This window comes from Rhinopithecus bieti, unplaced genomic scaffold (genome assembly GCF_001698545.2).
Source record: "Rhinopithecus bieti isolate Rb0 unplaced genomic scaffold, ASM169854v2 scaffold_39317, whole genome shotgun sequence".
NCBI classification, from domain to species: domain Eukaryota; kingdom Metazoa; phylum Chordata; class Mammalia; order Primates; family Cercopithecidae; genus Rhinopithecus; species Rhinopithecus bieti.
The window spans coordinates 1042942-1048389 of NW_016816467.1; the positions used below are offsets into that span (position 1 = coordinate 1042942).

Below are 5448 nucleotides of genomic sequence, written 5' to 3' on the forward strand. Positions count from 1 at the left end.
TACCTGATATAAATGATGAATTGATGGGTGCTGACGAGTTGATGGGTGCAGCACACCAACATGGCACAAGTATACATATGTAACAAACCTGCACGTTATGCACATGTACCCTAGAACTTAAAGTATAATAAAAAAAAATTTTAAAAAAAAGAGAATAATTGTATTGTTTCCAATGTACTTTCATTTATATTATAACTTATTTTGCAATAGGACTGTGTAACAATCAGAGAAGTAAAATAATCTCTCCCTATACAGGAGCAGGAGGCAGTAAGTGATAGAACTGAGAGTGGATCTCAGGAAATTCCCACATTCTTCTCATCTCTGGTTTCTTCTCAGGGCACCATCATAGCTATGCCCAGTAGTCTGGCTCCCCAGGCTCATGTTTGGCATATTGATTTGTCTTCCTTAAATCATATTAGAGTCCAGAGATAAAAATCTCATTGTGAAATGTGAAACATCTCTACACACATCATAATTCATATCCATCATCTTTTAGCTGAAAAACATGATCAGTCTGTTATATGTTACTAATAGTTCCAAACAGTGCAACAAAATATAAAATGAATGAGTATGTCCCACATATGTTCTCCTTACTATTATTTTCTACTTAAAGGATATGTCTGATGATACCAATGTTCTAAATTTCTCACAGATTCTTTCAGATCTGATATTACTCTTTCTACTCCCCTCTGTAAAAGGCAGACTTTCCTTAGGGGAAATCAGAGGGAAAGGGCACTTTTTCATACTGCCTGGAAATAATAGATAAAATTGCCTGTGAAACACTTTATCAAACAGTGCTGGACTAAAGTGAAAGCACAATTTGCTTACAGTTAAATTTCTGGTTCATTGCATTTTACAAACTATTTTATAATGGAAAACAAATGTGTATCAAATTTGAAACAAAGGGAGAAGTTAGAAACTATTTTCCTAATTAGAGAATGGTTATCAAACATGTGTTGTTTTTCAATGTAAATAAATTTGGAAGATACCTTACTGAGTTATATTGATTTGTCTTTGCATATCTTGGATGAATTTGTCTGTGACAAATAATGAAAAATATATATATGAATCGAGCTAGACATTTTATTTTACACAGTGGTAACTACGTTCCCTTCTCATTAACATTCCCATGAACTTCAAACATTAAGTGAGATTTTTGTTCCACTTCATCAGGGTTTTTCTACACATGGTATGGCCTTTGAAGTTAATTGGAGCCCTCCATGTTAAAGCAAGATGAGAATTAAGAGTGAAAGCAAGCCCTGGCATCACTATCACAGAACTTGTGATAACCTCGATTGCAAGACCAGACAAGTTCTAACCACTGTACAGAGAGCTCTGCCTACAGGTAACGCACGAGGGACAATACACTACGAAAACAACAAGCACTGGCTGCTGCAGACAAGCACAAGGACTTGAATGTGAAAAGCAAATTTTCTTTTATCTCTCTCATATCACTGAATATTTGACTGAGAAGTAGACATCAGAAGGCTTTTATTCACATTTAACCTACTGTGTAAATGACACCCATTAGAACAATAGTTTAAAGTGGTAAGAGATTGATCATCCCAACTACCTATGTCTAAACTTAATATAAATAATATGTTCTGAGCACTGTATTGGTCACTGTGGATACAATCCTAAACAAAGCAAAAACAGAGTTTGTAGTCTTTCATCTTGGACGAAAAGTCAATGGCAATATTCCTGGATAAAAGTTACACTATGGTAATTTTTAGAGTTACTATATTTTGTAATACTTTAATAATGAAGACCCACTTTTGTTTTTATTACTATTAATTTATGAGTGCTTGTTATTGTGAAGAATCTTTCTTACATTATCTCATTTAGTCATTTTAACAACCCTAGGAAACAGGTGTCTTTCTTCATGTTTAGCTGCTTGAGAGATGGAAGATTAAAAGGTTAAGTATTTTGCCCAGGGTCAAATAATAAATGAGTGGAGAGTTCAAACTCAGATCTGCCTCACTCTGAACTTACAAACAACAGGCTGTAATGCTCTTTAAAATGAGAAGTATGATTTGCAAGACTTTCAAGTCTCATATACATGGAGTCTTATTGAAAAGAAAAGAAAAGAAAAGCATTAAGTAAGTGGTTCATGTCTAAGAAGTGCAGAAAAAGACTCTTCTCAGAATTTAATTTTCTTCTTGACAATCAGGGACCCCACCAGACAGAGCATGAAGGTTGGTAGCAGCATATGGGTAGAGTACATGTTTTCTTTTCTTAAGCATTTAATAAAACATTGACTGCATTGAGGTTCTTTGTTTTACTGTTTGTTTTCACTTTTTAAAAATATTTTGCTGATGAGCATTGAATAAAGTAGGTATTTAGCAGAACCAGTGCAAGCAGATGCTGCATTGAGTCAAGTTTTCTAGCTGGGTGTTGCCTCATGCTCTGCCTTGCCCATCTCCACACTTTCAATATTGGCTACACAGTGTCTTCATTCACATGTTAAGGGAGGTGAAACTTTTAAATGAGTTTGAAAAAAGCTAATATTTTGCACCCAATTTCTGGAATTGAATTTACATTAAGCCATTGTCAAAGTTATAAAATTGTTAAATTTTACTAGGGAGAGTTGTTGAGGAGGACCTACATTTAAAATAATTTCATGAGAATTTATTTTGAAGACAGTCTGAGGTGAAGATTCTTTGAGTATCTGGCTCATGTAATATCCATATACTCTGCATATAGTAAGTCAATATATTAAAGAAAATCTATTGCTTTTAAACTCACACACCTAAATTTTCCCCTGCTCATAAATTTTACATGATTAAAAAGCAAAGAAATAGCACACAATTATAAACTAATAGTATTCTAACTAAGAAAATTTGTTTTAACCATAAACATTCATAATAAGACCCATTTACGCATCTATGTAACACACAAATACTAAATACATAGACGTGTTGTTTTGATCCAATGAATCTGAATAAACTGCCACCTCATAAGCGGGTTATAGGTTTGGTGGTATAATTCTTATTTTCTGAGGGAAAAAATACAGAACCATCTCTTTCCTGGGTTAATGAGGGGTAGTACACTGATACCCCTCCACTCTGTTATGGATTTCAAAGTTATCTTTTCAATACAAAAATTTTCTCAACTATTGAAAAATCTATCTCATTCTCAAAGAAGCAGTCAAATATTCCTCTTGTAAGCAAGTACAGATAGCTAACTTTCACAGCAGAAATCCCAGTTAAATTTTATGTGTGATTGCTTCCTTATTTGATATTCTGTTTCCTCAGTATTCTAGACTCTCCTTGAGTTTGATAACAAGATGGTTTTATTCTTTCACAGTTTATGCCTAACATGCATTAGGGGTTCAATAAATATCTACTGGATAAATAAATAAATTAGAACAAAAGATTGGAAAATGATTTTGTGTCTTTTCTAAGTTTAAGATTCTATAGCATGGAAAGTTCATATGGAGCTAAAAAAAAATGCCTGAATAGCCAAAGCACTTTTAAGCAAAAAGAACAAATCCCCTGACATCACATTGTCTGATTTCAGATTATACCACAAGGGGCTAGTAACTAAAATGGCATGGTACTGGTATAAAAATAGACACATAGATCAATGAAACAGAATCCAGAATCCAGAAATGAAGTCACATAACTACAACCAACTGATCTTCAATAAAGTGGGCAAAAGTAAACAATGTGGAAAAGACATACTATTCAATAAATAATGCAGATACAATTGGCTAGCCATATGCAGAGGAATAAAACTAGACTCCTATCTCTCATCATATATAAAAATTAATCCAATATGGATTAAAACCTAAATAGAAGACTTGAACCTATAAAATCCTAGAAGAAAACTGAGGAAAACTTTTCTGGACATTGGCCTAGGCAAATAATTCATGACAATGACCCCAAAAGCAAATGCAACAAAAACAATAATAGACATGAGACCTAATTAAACTAAAAAGCTCTGCACAGTGAAAGGAATAATCAACAGACAATCTACAGAATGAGATAAAATATTTGCAAATTATGCCTCCAATAAAACTTAGTATCCAGAATCTACAAGGCACTCAAACAACTCAACAAGAAAAAACAAGCAACCCTATTAAAAATTGAGCAAAGAACATGACCAGAAATTTTTTAAAGGAAGAAATATAAATGACCAACAAACCTATGAAAAAATGCTCAAAATCACTAATCATCAGAGGAATGCAAATTAAAAATGCAAATTAAAACTACACTGAAATATCATCTTACACCAATCAGAATGGTTACTATTAAAAAGTCAAAAAATAATAGATGTTGGCATGGATTTAGAGAAAGGGAATGCTAATACACTGTTGGTGGGAATGTAAATTAATACAACCTCTATGGAAAACAATATGGAAATATCTCAAACAACTAAAAATAGAACTACTGTTTAACTCAGCAATCCCACTCCTGGGCATCTACCCAAAGAAAGAGAATGTATTACATAAAAAAACACCTGCACTCAGATGTGTATTGCAGCACTATTCACAATAGCAAAATAACGGAATTAACCTAAGTGTCTGCCAATGATTGATTGGATAGAGAAAATGTGGTATACACACCATTGAATACTATGCAGCCATAAAAAAAGAATAACGTCTTTGCAGCAATGTGGACAGACCTGGAGGTCATTATCCTAACTCACTCAGAAGCAGAAGATCAAGTATCACATGCTCTCACTTGTAAGTGGGAGCTAAACAAAATTTACACATGGACATAATGACGGTGATAACAGACGCTGGGAATTCCAAAAGTGGGGAGAGGGTCCAGGGAGTGAGAGCTGAAAAATTATCTATTGGGTACAATGTTCAATATTTGGGTGATGAGTACATTAGAATCCAAATCCCCACCATTACACATTTAATTCCCATGTAACAAACAAGTAGGTGTACCCTCTGAATCTTAATTTTTTTATAAAAGGATTTGGGATTAAAAAAATTATGTAGCACAAGAGTTAATAGAAAGAGTTATTGAGTACATTGTATCAAACACTCATATATCATTTAATTCAATCCTTACAACATCTGAGAGAGTAGTTATTCTTTTACCTATTTTACAGATGAGGATATAGGTTGAGATAGATTACACAACTAGAAAGTAGTAGAGTTGACATCTGACAAAGGGCTAATATCCAGAACCTACAAAGAACTCAAATTTACAAGAAAAAAACAAACAACCCCATCAAAAAGTGGGCAAGGGATATGAACAGACATTTCTCAAAAGAAGACATGCATACAGCCAACAGACACATGAAAAAATGCTCATCATCACTCGCCATCAGAGAAATGCAAATCAAAACCACAATGAGATACCATCTCACACCAGTTAGAATGGCAATCATTAAAAAGTCAGGAAACAACAGGTGCTGGAGAGGATGTGGAGAAATAGGAACACTTTTACACTGTTGGTGGGATTGTAAACTAGTTCAACCATTATGGAAAAA

At 33.8% G+C, this 5448-nt stretch overlaps 1 long non-coding RNA gene across 1 annotated transcript in view; it reads left to right on the forward strand.

Moving 5' to 3' along the window:
* LOC108517103 (uncharacterized) overlaps positions 1-5448 on the forward strand; it is a 52177-nt gene that overhangs the window by 38492 nt on the left and 8237 nt on the right. Inside the window, exon 2 of the long non-coding RNA XR_001882002.1 lies at positions 1174-1345. This is a non-coding gene — a long non-coding RNA (uncharacterized LOC108517103). The remainder of the gene's footprint in view (positions 1-1173; positions 1346-5448) is intronic.